The sequence below is a fragment of the Anas platyrhynchos genome, chromosome 7 (assembly GCF_047663525.1).
Source record: "Anas platyrhynchos isolate ZD024472 breed Pekin duck chromosome 7, IASCAAS_PekinDuck_T2T, whole genome shotgun sequence".
Taxonomy (NCBI): Eukaryota; Metazoa; Chordata; class Aves; order Anseriformes; family Anatidae; genus Anas; species Anas platyrhynchos.
This window is the reverse complement of record NC_092593.1, coordinates 34627531-34641894: the sequence shown is the minus strand read 5'-3', so window position 1 is coordinate 34641894 and position 14364 is coordinate 34627531. Positions and strand designations below refer to the sequence as shown.

Here is a 14364-nt window from a genome sequence, read left to right as displayed (position 1 = left end):
CTTGGCAGGTCTGAGCAATTGTTGCTCTAAAATAGTGGAAATAGTTTTAATTCTTATTACATATTTAATTACTACACAAATATTGGGTGAAGGGAAACTTATTTTTTTTAACCTGTTCATGGGTTTCCTTTAAAGAAAGTCTAACCAAGGAAGAATGAGCTAGCTGCTTAAGTAGAGTTACGCAGGTGAAGACAGATCCTTTGTCATTGGAAGATTGCTGACTTGCTCACATATTCTTGCAATGTTTTGGCTCTGCATTATTTAGGCAGCTTTTTTGGAATACAGACATTGTCACTTGAGAGCTCCTCTTCCACATTTTTTTTAGGCTGATACTTTCTGGTTCTGATGCACTAGCTTTTTTGCCATTATATTGTTTTTGGTGTGACTAAGCCAGTCTCTGGCTGTGCAATTAACCTGCTTGATGAAGGTTATCTATGAGTTATTAAAATGGGTTATTAGGATCCAGATACTAACAGTAAGCTCTATGGCTTACCCAGTTTTGGTAAGGCCATCTTGAGAGCTCTGAGAATAATCCATGTAATTATTATTACTATGAAGACCGGAGCCTTTTTGTGGAAACATTTCAACCATGTTTGAAATAAGATTTGCTAACCTCAGATGCTGGAGGTATTAGGGGCAGCTGATGTATATTGATGTAGGTTGCACACCATGCACGATGTGTGTGGGGCGTTCATCCCATTGTGTGTGTGTTTTTTTTTTTTTTTTAGTGAACTGGATTTCTGCATGAAGAAAGTAGCTTCCATGAAAACTGATTCATCAGCTTGAGAACCTTTTACTTTTTTCAGCTTCAGCAGGATATGTCAGAAGCCTTTATGAAGGGCTAAGGTATAAACTGGTCAGACTTTTACGTAGATAACCAATGCATCCCAAATATAGAATTTGGGAGATCTGGTTCTGACTTACGAGAATTTTTCATTTTGCTGCAGCTGGCAAAAATATAAGGTATGTTGTATTAAAATGCAACATATAGCCCTGTAAAGGAGAGATTCCTGTTAAATCTGAAGAATTGCTTCCCACATTTATGGAGAATAATATAAGTTAGTGACTTGACAATGATTTATGCACCTTAAAGAGAAAGCAGAGGTTTATTAGGTAGCAGTAATATCATGTTATCTAGCAGCCAGCGGTAATGAGGTCAAAACTAATTTGTCATTATCATTTGCTCAATTTTTTTTTTGTAAATGAGCCTTCTGTAGCAAAAATAGGTTAAACCATTTCTGCTGGCATTAGGTACTTAAGGGTTATATAGTGTTATCCTTGGTTTGTTGGGTTATTATTTTTTTCTCTGCCTCTGGCAACTTTTGTTGTAGGGAAGCATTTTGTTGATTTTGAAATGTAGGATAAGTATACAAACATTTAGAATAAAGAGTCTTATTTCTGACCCTTCAGAATTACAGTAAAAATAATCATAAATCTTTTTTTTTTTGTAAACACATTATTTAATTGAGAAGTCTTAGTATGCAAGTGCTTTTCCTAGTCCATGGACTGTTCCTCTTGAGCCAGGCAGGAGGTGAATATGCACCCTAGTTGTTTACATATCAGTATGTTAATGATAGTGAATTGTGTTTGTCACTGCAGCAACAGCTGTCCTCATGGAAATGCTCACCTGAAATACCTAGCATTGAGCAGCTGGTCTCAAGCAAGATCAAATGCTGCTGCTCAGAAGTGGGCTTAAAAAACTTCTGAGGGCATTGTATCTCCTGTCCGTTTCTCTCCTTTCTTGAGTTCTTCGTCTGTTTCAGGTGCTCATTTAAATTGGTGATTTTAAACTGTGTGGCAAGTGATGGATTTAAATCCCCTGCAAACTAAGGCTAAGTGCGAACTCCTCAGATAATGAAAGGAAGAAAGCATGTGTCAAAGCAGGTGAAAGGTAGGGACAGTCTCAAATGGCTGTCGTCCACCAAAAGAACTAGCCAGGGACAAAACATTCGTAATTTAAAATATTGAATTAGTTCTTAAACCTTAAGGGGAAAACACTTTCAGAGAGGGAAAGCCAGTCCCTGAGAAATGACAGTCATCAGGATGCATCACAGAGCCTGCATTTAAAAGCATTTTCTATTATAACAGTGCCACTTATAAGAAATAGATTTCTGCCCTTTCTGGCAATGTACCAATTACAGAGGAATGAGGAAATTAGAAGCAGAGAAAAATTAAAAGTTAATCACCTTACCAAAGACAAAATATTCTACATCCATGCAGAGTTGCTAATACCTCTATTTAAAGTCCTTAAGGGGCTCTACTGCTGATGATTCTTTACTTAAGGAGGACGCAGATATCAAGCAACACAGGCATGTAAAATGCTTATCAGTCAAGTCACATCTCACACCGACAGGTCTGTGTGTGTTGGTTGCTTTGTGGGGTGGTCCAATGACTGGTATCTTCAGTACCAACAGAGATTTTGTGCTGTGGAGTTGTGGATGTGCAGATACACTTGTCTAGGCTTTTCTGAAATGCCTTGGACTTTATAGCTGTGATCTACCTTTTTTGACTAAAATAGCATATTTTTTTAATGCTGAGGCATGTTTGATTTTAAACTGCACCTGGTATCTTAAATAATATTCACTTACATGAGAAAAGAATTAATGTTTTGAGGAGGAATCTATGTGGAGTATACTGAAAATCCATTATTAACATAAAATTATCAATCATTATGTCAAATTCCATACATACTTGTATACGTAAATACAGGTGGTAGAGCACCAGATGATGTATGCTGCTTTTCTGTGGAATGCCAAATGCTACGATAATATATATATATATATTAATTCTTGATTATTGCAAATAGTTTTAATGGTTAAGCTGCTTTGATGCTGGCTGGCTAACTTGTGCGTGTAAAATGGATGGAGCCCACTTTTGGAGGGTGATAGGGAGGGAATCTCAGAAGTAGAAATTGATGGTATTGTGTTTTCCTCTAAGCTGAGGAAGTAATTGACAGGAATCCTGAGGCAAGTACAAGTAGGAGCTTTGACAATAAAATTCTATCACATTCTGAATAGTCAGGAAGCAGGGTAGTTTGGATACCTTATCAGGTTTTGGGGTGTGTAATAAGAAGTGACATCAAATGCTTGTAAGATGCATCTTAAAATAAAAGCAACTAATGGTTCATTTGAACTATTAAATGTTTCCACTCACTTGAAAAGAACTGAAGTTTTTCCTATATTCAAAGCAGACATTAACCATAGAGAGGTGCTTGAAGAGCATGTATGGTTTCTCACTGTGATTGTAATCAGATTATTCAATTAGGGTTTGTTATCATATGGTTGTTTTATTTATTGTTACCCTATATGAGGGAGCTGAAACTGAGCCTATGAAGCCTGCTGTATACAGAACACCTTTTGAAAAACTCAGACACTGAGTCTGAAGTACCATATAAAGTGTGTGTGTTCACCATCTCCTCAGCAAGTGTCTCCTACAAGTATCAAAGCAGTGTAAAAACAAAATAGTGCCTTGTTTATGGGATGGCTTAGGCCAGATGATCTCATATTGCGGTATTGTTGTAAGTTGAGAATCCAAAACATAAATTATCTTTCATGTGTAAGAATAAGGACTGTTGGCTCTTAAGGCAGGGGAATGGTTTAGATGGAGTTGGAAGTAATGAAGTGAAAGGTAAGTGCCGCAGAGCAGTAAATTAGTCTCCCATCTGCAGAAGAGGGCAGTTGGCTTTGTCACTAGTTGTAGTTGATCATTAGTACCTGAGAACAGCGTCATCCTGAAGCTGCATCTGTCACACCGCTTGGAAAGTGTTTGTGTGAAGTAGAAGAGAGGCAGGATGGACTTGATGCATTAGAAATGGCTTGCATTTAGCTAGAGGTGAGCAGATTTTACTGTGGCATGCAAGTCTAACATTACATACAGTGCTTAATTCTGGGACAATAATGGAATAATAAATAACCTGATTACAAGTAATTGCAAGTTGCTTTAGAAGAGTTCTATGGAAGTCTTCTTTAGAAGCCATGCAAGGTAATAGTAGTCTAGCATGGACCCTCATGTGTCTGTCTCGTGGGTGTCCTGTTACATCAAATCTCATGATCTTACATCTGGATGACTGAATCTTCTCATTGCCTGCCTTCTTGTTCCGCTTTCTTGAGAGTGTTGAGATGCACATGACCACCTTAATTCGATCTCCTTGTCATGCTGAGCAGGCAGGAGCTGGCCCAGTCACTTGAAATCACCATGTTCGGGGACAGAGCATCTTCAAAAATAATAATTCAGCCTCAGCTTGTATTTTCTTAGTGCCGTTTGATCCTGAAATTCAAATGAGAGCATACCCTTAGCTTTATTTTCCTGGTCATGTGGCTTGATTAGCAAGAGATCAGATTTCCCTGTGCTGTACTTCATAGTTGCACAGAAATAATTGGCCTTAGAGTTGAACGATGCAGAAGTGGCAGTGACTTGCATTACTGCCTGCAAGGGTTTCTCTTGTAACGTCCTACTGTGACTGCTCCAATGAAGACACAGTTGTTATTCTTGTAAGCCAGCGTTCTCTTGTTGAGGAATTTGTTTAATTACTCTTCCATAACAGATTCAATATCCTATTACAGTAACTGATTGGTGACTTTCAGCGTCATTCTCTCATATTGAGGGTTAGTGAGCAAACAGGCCAAGGGTATTGGAAAAAAGATTTATGTTTGAATATAAAATTGTCATCAAGAGCACTCTTTCTTGAACATCACATGAAAAAATCTGTAGGACTAGCACTGTTTAACAGCAAAGCAACAAATAAAAGCCACAAAAAAATCCTGAAATTAAGTTACAGGTAGATGTATTTGTAGATGTGAAGGAAAAGAATATTTGGGAAAAACAATGAATGTAACACAAGGAATATGACAACCTATTAGGTGGGCTGTGTGGGAGTGAGAAACATCAGTGCCATTGTTCATCAGTGGCTGAGGAAATTTAAGAAATAAGTGTTATCCAAGTAATACAGAAAATGGATTACAGGGTCAACTTTAGTTTCTTTTGAGTCTGGATGTAATGTTATGTTTGGTAATATATATCTATATATTTATATATATAGTAATGTACTAAGCTCTGTTTATCAGCTCCTCAGCTACCTTCTTTCTTTCCTTGTTTAGGGATCAGGAACCTACAGTTGTGGACAAGCCTGTGAAGCAGCGTTTTAAATTCTTCCAGCTATGCTCCCATAAGGTAGGAAATGGAGACCTTACTGTTTTTTGACTTTGGCCTAGGCAAGTAACGGTCAGAAATGTGAACTCCAGGATATAATATGAGTGATATATGAACTGTTTTTTTAAACCCAGTGCCTAATCAATAAAAGTTAACCCAGCAAGTTCTTAGAAATATAACATATATACTTACGTAAATATATATAGGTGTTATATTTACCTTTCATGGAACTGCTGAAAGGTAAGTATTGGTAGTGAGGTATAGTTTTATTATTGAGATCTATTTTTTATACTGCCAGAAAACATGCACTGTGGTTGAGAAATGTAAGTTATTGCATTTCTTTGCTGTCCAAGGGAAAATGTCTCTGCCATAATTCCCCATACACAATAAATCCTGCTGGTTCTGTCACTGATGAGCTATGTTATTTTTCATGTGAAATCATCTCTAAGAAAAACAGACTGTACAGCAATTCAAAATGTACTACTTTTTTTTTGTATATTCACAGTAAGGAAGAAGGTATGTACTAGGAATGACTTGTTTAATTTGCAAGGAAAACTTGTTAAAGGAGAATTTCTGGGTGACAGTGATTTGAAATGACTAGTCAGAAGAAAACTGAGACGAACTTGTTGGAGCAAGTCTTACTTGTATTAAATCTGTTCTATTTATTTATTTTATGTGGTTTCTGGCAAATATTTTGGTGTTTGTACAAGATGGTGACACATCTGAAGTCTCTTCAAAACAGTTAACCTGCCTCATCAAAAGGTTGAAAGGAAGGATTGAGGTGATTTTTTTCCATTAAATGTAGATCTGATAAAGAACAGTGGGTACTTCTTTCTGTATTTGTATTTTTGATTGCTCAAGATATTTGCTGGTAGAAAGTAGACTAGAGAGCTCAGATGAAACATTGTGGGAAATGCCTGCCCAAAAGAGAGCATTAGGCAAATAAATGTACTTAGTTTCTGTCTGTATAGGTGGCCTTTACATACATCAGAACAGTGAGAGGAAGAAAGTAGACTAGTAAAACACTTGAAAGATTATTTGTTTATGTAACTTGCCCCTTGTTTAGCTTTTGCCGGGAATGCACTTCAGCTGTGTTTTGAGGAAGGATTCCAAAATCATAGCAATTTTGGAATAGCTTTATTGGCATGTTTTTTTTTCCAAGTTCTGCTGGGTTCTGTATCTTGGATTCAGTAATAATTATTTGAGTTCTGTGTGGCCTTTCTAGTGCAAAGCCTCCATTATAGGAAATATTTCAAAAACCTTTTTCATTTTACAATGAGCATCAATTTCTAGCTATAAATTGATGTTGACTTCTGTGAGGACAGTACTTAGAGACTTCTGTATGTTACTTAGTTCATCTAACAAGTGAGTTTTGCTTTAGATTCAATTGCACTGATGACCATTTGTCATGATCAGTTGAACATTTCACAAAACGATGCTCTGTTCTTATTCTGTTGCTAATGAAAAACTTGCACTGTAGTTAAGCAATTGACCCAGTTGGTCCATTAATTTTTGTGGGCAGTCCTCTCTTAGCACTCTTCTGCATTGCAGTGAAGCTATGGAAGAAGCAACTATATACCCATCTTCAACAAACAAATAAACAAAAAACCAAAACACAAACACAGTGGGATGGTGTTTCTAATAAGCTGAGGTCAAAGTGACACAGTCCGTATTATGTCATACCTGTTTGTCAGTGATAGCTTGGTACCTAATACCAATAAACTGGCTTTGAGTTACTTTTCCACTAAGATGTCTAGTCCCATTTTAAAAGTGATTAAGCACTCAGGAGCCCAAGTCAAAACTGAAGTAAGACCAAGTTCCTTTCAGAATTAACTTATAAATGGTGCTGAATTAAACATTTATATGCTTAGAAATATTCCCCTTTGATTTACTTGCATCCTAAAAACTGTTTGCATTAAGCCACAGTTATTTGTGACTTGTGCTCCCACGTGGGAGTAGAGAGATTGCTCACATTGGTTTAGTTGTGTTGCATTTGAAAAAGTAGCCGGTGTTCATTTCAAGAACAATATGTATAAAATATTTGAAATGTCTTGCTGAAATTGTTTTTATTTATGTGCTGGGGGACCTCATAGTCTTTGTAAGTGTGTTTTCAAATTTTTATTCTAAAGATTGATTCAAACACTACTGCAATGAGGAGTTATCATGGAAGTTAATCCAACTCATTTCCTGCTTGCTTTTCCGTGTTTTCCTTTCCTGCTAGTGGTGGTGTTGTTGACACTGGAGGCAAATGGTTTACAGATAAAATAGAGGCTGCTGCACAAAGTGCTGTAGTGGGGAGATTCCAGGACAGATCTAGTTTGGAGACAACAGTTCTGCCGTTAACAAGCCCAAATAAAGTGCGTGACTCCTGCAATACAGCTGGAGATAGGTCTCTAATTATGTAGCTATTTTCCCAACAGTGATAACACTGGCAGTAGGGCTGCAGCACATCTTTGGTGTTCATTTCCTACCGGGGCATGTTTATGTTGGAGGCTGTGCACAAACTGCTGTGTGGACATCAAATTGTTCTATTGGTTTGAGGATTAATGAGGTTAAATTAGCTCGGTCATTTACTACACATTTTATTGAGGTTCAAGCTGTTCAGACAGTTGCAGTTAATCTAAGTAGCCCAGAGTGTTGCCAGTTAAATGCAAGTTACTCATCAGGGATCCAGAGTTCATTATGGGAAGGAATAGGACAACTTTACTTGGTGATAAAGTTGAACTTGATGGGAATACTCTCTTCCCTGTGTAATTTTAGAGGCAAAAGTGGGGAAAGATTCATTGAACAATAGCACAGTGTGAAGCCTTGATAATGGATTTAAGGGGATGTATTGCTCTTTTTATACCTGCTCTGTAAATGGAAATGTAGGTGATTAAAAGATGCCTTCAGGCCTTTGATTTGCATAAAAATTGTCTCCCATTCATTAATGAATAAAAGTTTAAATGTAAAGGGGAAAGTGGAGAGCTAAAAGGAGTATCTCTGCTTACACACTAACCCTGCTGTGGTAGAGAAGTGCTGGGAAGGGGATGCCTTGTGTGTCCATTTCCTCAGCCCATGGGCTGCTGCATGCAGGTCTACAATAGAGGGGTTTTCCTTGAGCAGCTCCGCAGTTTGTCACTTACAAAATAAAGGCCTCTGCAGGTGCTACATACATCAAGAAATGGCTAAAAAGTCTCAAAACACTGAGACAGATACAATTAAGGAGGTGCTAGGGAAGAAAATCTTGATGGTAATTTCACATGTGGAACCAACTAGGGTTTTCTTTTGGGTTGCAAAAGCTCAGTCTAACTTGTAGGGTTTTTCATACCTGGCCATATAAATAGGTAAGGCTGTGGGTACTGTGATAGACCTGGCATATCACCAAAAGTAAGCACCGTTCATGTCTCAGTGTCACAACTGCAGGGTTAGCTCACAGTTATCATGATCGGGCTATTACACTGTCACTGGGGGAGGACATGCAAGTTTTCTGTGCCGCAAAATCTTGTCATCATTCAGCTGTAGCAAAGGCATAGCTGTTGAGAACCAAGGGGAAGAATCATGTCTAACATCATTTAAATACATAAGTAGTTACTAAATAATTGGCCTAAAACAAGTGCCTGCCTCTAATCTCAGAACAAAAGTATTTGATTAAGACCACTTAAAAGCATTTAATCACAAAGCTATCTCTTCAAAACATTTGACTTTTTTTTTTTCTTGATTGATGTACTCTCCTGGAAAAGCGCTCTCTTTAAAGACATAGGATGAAAATAAACCTTGAATTACTCGTATTTTCGCTTATATTCACCTTATTGAGTGAAGCTATAGGGAACTTCCATTTAAGAGCTAACCTGATCTAATGTGTCGCAGCAAATAACCCAGGTAGCATACTGAGAGTCCTTGCAAGGAAGGCTAATACAGCACTTAAAGATTTGTACAAGTTAGTTACTCAGTGCTTAGACAGCAAGATACAGGGTAGCTTAGAGATATTCTTCCCTGTGCCAATGGCCAACACGTCATTTAGGTGCTCTGAGGTCATCTAAAGGTGGGGTTGATGGAGACTAGTCCTGTCCTGGCTCTCCAAGCAGCACCCACTTTCATCCTAAATGGAATAAATTTGTAACTGGGAGCCAGGATTTGAAGGAAACTGCATGGCTGTGAGTAATATACAAATACCTGAATATCTGTGTTTTTGAACTGTGTAAAACAATGCAGTGTGGGAGTGAGTTTTTTGCTAAAACACATTGGTGGAATTAAGATAATGTCATTTTCTGAAGGATACTTAGGAAACTGAAGTGCCATTGTACTCCCAGAGGTTTTCTAATAGAAGACAACATCAACAGGAAATATTTTCAAGTCAATTACTTGAACAAACACCCTAGTTTTTATTGGGCTACCAATCTAGAGAGACTGCTGATAACCAGAAATCAAGGTGTTGGAGCAGAGAACAGTAGCTGTAGTGAGTTTGTACAATATGAATGCAGCAGGGTGGGAAGGGGTGCTCTCTTCCCTGGTGTAACAGTTCAGAGAAGGATCACACCATGTCCGTCAGCCTGCAATCAAGCTGAATAAAGGTACTCTCCATCTGGATGCATCAGAAATGGTCTCCTGAGCCTTACACTTGGTCTATGTTAGCTATTGTATGGAGCCAAATCCGGTTAGTTATGCTATTGTCCATAACCCTATATATTTCAGTAGGACCAAACATTTCAACTGAGAAAGATTTGGCTTGTTCTACATATGGTTAAAGTCTGACAGCTATGAAGACAGACCCTACAGAAGTCATGATTTTGGTTTTCGAATGAGTTTCGAAGTGTTGGGCTGCGTATTCTGAAGTATTTTTGTTCTGCTTAGTGTGGTAGCAACCAAGTTGGAACACTGCTCTTTTCTCTTGTTTGGAGAAACTGTCCCATATTTAGCCTACTCTCAATAGTCGGGACAGCTTGTTTTTCCATCTATTTGATACAAGCTGAAAAATCTCAGGCTTTATAGTTAAGCTTTCAGTAGTTATTGCTTCCTGCCCTACTCCTGAGAGCTTCAGGATCTCTTCCCTTGCAGGTTTTAGTGGTCCAGACAACCACCTGTGGTGTGTCACAAGAGTCTCAAGTTGCTCTTTGGGAAAGCCTGCAAAGTACGCTCCTTTTGGCTTCATTTTAGATTGAAATGTCTCACTTCAGGTAGAACAGATTCTTCTCTCCTCAAATCTTTTCAGAAATGCTACTTCGCAACTTTGCTGCTAAGTTTCTAAGTGAAGGTGTGCTATACATTTTTTTTTTTTTTAATACAAAAAATGAAAAGGGCTACAGAATGGGTTCATATATTGAGTTTTCTGAGCATTGGGCTATTCTTTTCTAGATTCTCAGCTGCTGTAAAATGGCACAGTACTACAATTCATTGGAATTATGTTGTATATGTCATATTGACCCTTTGGCTCTTTTAAGTGTGTATTTAGCTCTACAATGGAAATCATCAATCCCAAATTTTTGTAAGCATTACTTGCTTTGAGCTGAGGAGCAAGTTTCAGCACATGGCATCATTATGCAAATTGCTGTGTCAGTGAGACTGATGGGCTAAGAGGCAAGGCATGCTGAAGACAATTTCTCTCATGGCCTAGCGTTTTTCATTTCTTGGGTGATGCTCACGTTGAAGTTGCTCTGAGTTAGTCCTAACTCTTGTTTTCCAAACTGCATTGTGTGTGTGAGGTCTACTCCAGTAAATCTTGAGGAATTCTTTTACCTGCTGCACCTCATCAGTCTGGAGAGCATCTGCCCTAGAAAAAGCAGGGGAGCAGATGACCTACAGAAAAGTTTATTGAAACAGCATAGTAGCTTCTTCCTAATTAAATGGGAATTTTCTGGGGTGGGGGAAAGTGATCCATTCAAACTGGAACTGGCTTTCTGTGCCCTGTTTCAGTGACAGTTCAAACAGGGACACCTCATGTCCCTCCGAATTCCAAACTCTCGAACATGGAATGAGGAATGAAAGGGAGAGATCTTGGACCATGAAATGAGAAAAAAATCTCTATTGTAAGCTCAGGAACATTTCTGAAGCTTTCTTACAAGTTTCTGAAGTGGTTTAACAGCTGCATATTAATTTATCATGACTCTAAATGATTAATGCTTCTGAAGAAGTCAGCGGTACTTCTTGTTTTGCACAATGACCATGTTGGGGGAATTTTTTCCTCAATTTTTTGGTTTCTGTTCTAACTTTAGGGAGATGGCTGTTTGTGTATATGAGTGGAGTATGTTGAAAGAGCTCAATTTCAGTACAGTCTTGTGCTAAAGGTCATAATATGCAATTCCCTGAAACATTTGGACATGGGGAGCAGAGCTATTGTCTCCCCAGTGTTTGAAGCCTGACAGAACTTTTCTGCACATGTTCCAAGCCAAGCAGATGTCCTTAATATACAGTTAATTAGTGCAATGTCAAGCCCAAGCTGACATCTCAGCAGTGCTCCTGAGCTCAGAAGTCAGCTCTGTGCTCTGCTTGTTCTGAGTTCTGACTGGCTGTAAGCACAGGATAGGAAATAGTTAGCTAATAGGGATGTCGTTCGGTCAATTTGACTAAAATTCTTGACCTCAGCAAGACTTTTTTTTTTAATAATAAAAGCAGTATGTATAAGTTTCAAAGGCTTGTTGGAATTCAGAGCAGAGGAAAAACCACCAGAAAAACCTGAGTGACTTCAGTTCAACAGATCCAAGTGGCAGCCAAGTCTCACGGTGTCCTTGTTTGCCTGTTGGTGTTAAAATTGAGCTTGCTTTAGAGACTACCCACCCCTAATTATGGAGTAGCCATTGGTCTTGAATGTCTGGCTGAGTGATTACATCCATAGCTTGAGTAGACTTCACAACTGACTGCAGATACTTGGCAGTTCAGTTATGATGCCTGCTTCTTTGAAAGGTTCTGTAGTGGATTTCAAGGCAGAACAAGCCAGGTCTAAGCAAGATAAAATTTGAAACAGTCTTTTCTTCCCTAATAGAGAAAAGTAATGAGTTGTGGTTTCATTACTGTCATTGTTTTAACACAGAAACCAGTCAGCTTCACTGCATGGAAACTTTTGACTACTGGACAAGGCCACGTCAGAATTGGATTCAAATACCATATTGTTTTTACAATTGGTGGCCTGTGTACAGTGTATTTCATGTGGCAGGTTTGTGTGTCACAAGGCTGTTGCGTGTGCATGCTAAGTTTTCAGTGTTTGTCTGTGCATTGACTGATTTTGAATGAAATAACCCAGTGAAATGTTTGATTGAGTGTGGTAGTGCATATAGTTGTCTCACTCTGCTCTGAACACAAAAGGTGTTTCAGTCCTTGGTCGCTGGAGATTACACTTTGGAGGAGGACAAAATGGAAAATAAACTAGTAATAGTCTATTAAATAGACTTAGAAATTACAAATCACTTTTTTTTTTTTTTTGTCAAAGTTAGCTACTTGTCACCTAATGGGTTTTCTGGAGGTGCTGAAATGTGACCAAGTTTGAATTCATCTTAGGTATAGGGGTGTTCGTGCATGCGAAAGATGTGACAGAAAAAGCATCAAACAGATAGTAGGAGCCTGGTAATGTGGTAGCAAAAGGAGTGGGTGGAATAAGGAACGTGAAACAAAGGATTATCAGTGAAGGGTGAGTAGGAGAAGATGGTGAAAAATGGACAGAAGTGGAACCAGAAAGCAGTGGATGCCTGCAGAGACACAGGGCATTGTGGTATTGGAAGGAAAGTGAAGGTCAAACGGCCTTGAAGGAAACTTGTAGGTGTGGAATGATGGATAAAGGGCTGTGTTGAACGATGCTTTCTTTTGAAGGGACGTGTTGTACAAATTTGTGAACAAGCAAGCCCTGATCCTGTTTTCTTTAGCCTAATTGAGATGTTTTATGACATGAAACACACTTCAAGGGATAAAAAGAATTGTAGCCAGAAAAGCAAATGAGAATGTTGTCACATAGCAATCAAGTGGAACCTCTAAAAAAAGAGCTTGTCATTGTATGTAAGAAGACTTGAAGAATCTATTCGGGTTAAAAGTTCAATTTTTTTCTTCAAGTTAATGTGATTTTCCTGTCAAGTAAATCGGTCTACTTTCAGGGAACTGTTCTTTTTTTTTTTTTTTTCCATTTTATTTTTCCGTTAAGTAAAAAAGTGATTTGGGGGAAAGGTCATTATAGTGACATTTTTCTTTTCTCCATATCGTTTTGGTTTTTACTGTTAAAACAGTTCTGTTATCATATCTTGACCTTATAAATGGGACCGAGGTAGGTTGTAGCTTATGTAGTGTTCTTTGTATTATAGCATAATTTAAAATACTGACTGGTTTGGGAAGGAGAGAGTGGAGAATGCAGATTTTGGGGCAACACATCTGCTTTATCTTGGAATTACAAAAAAAAAAATGCAGATCATAAATCAGATAAAAACTTTCTTCAACTAATTTTCTGTAGCACTGGACTACAGAACTCTGTACCTTAAACAAGGCGTCCATTTTTCGTTGTGTTCACTTGAATTTCTCTTCAGTGTTCGTTGACTGTTAACTTCATTCAATACGTCTGCATATGTCTGGCCCATGTAGATGTAGACATCGATATCTTAAAATAATGCTTTTAAGTTGGGAAGAATGGCTACAAAAGAGTTCTCTTCATGCCACACAACTATGATTTCTCTTGCAGATGTCAAATTTAAGTAAACTCTTTCCACAAAATAATGGAAAGCTGAAGGCACCTGGAGAGTATTTCATTTGCAGTTCCCATTTTCTCCCTTCTCCACCTTTAAGTTGATCTCCGTTGAAACACAGCTTTAATCCTTCAGATACACTGTAACAGGATATTTTAATGCCCTCTGGATTAGACACTTGTGCTATGACATTGATCTCTGTGGTTTAGATTATTTTTAAAGATGTAATCTATTAAGCTAAGTCTGATGCTATGTAACCCTCTCTGCTTTGAGGATTGATGAATTGCCTTTGATTTCACGAGGAAATTAAGGTGAGGAGTGCCAATGAACCCTATAAAATGCTTTCCTTGTGAAAAAGTTATGAAAATACTAATATATTTTCAATATATATAAAAAGATATATATATATATATATATATATACATATATATATAAAAGGTTCCTTACCTTACTATTCTGGTTATTCAGGAATGAAGTCAAACAGAGTCATATAGCTAAAAATCTGGACATACTAGAAGAACTCTAATTGGGACTAAATGAAATGATTTTTAACACTTATTACTCGCAAATCTATTTCTAG

At 38.0% G+C, this 14364-nt stretch overlaps 1 long non-coding RNA gene across 12 annotated transcripts in view; it reads left to right on the top strand.

The window, feature by feature from the left end:
* Positions 1 to 14364, top strand: part of LOC106019051 (uncharacterized) — a 351120-nt gene that overhangs the window by 22019 nt on the left and 314737 nt on the right. For 11 of the 12 annotated variants that reach the window (XR_011810791.1, XR_011810792.1, XR_011810790.1 and 8 more), the window contains one exon: positions 5097 to 5169. This is a non-coding gene — a long non-coding RNA (uncharacterized lncRNA). Of the gene's footprint in view, positions 1 to 728; positions 847 to 5096; positions 5170 to 14364 lie in introns of all 12 variants that reach the window. The other variant, XR_003498409.3, reaches the window with a different exon arrangement.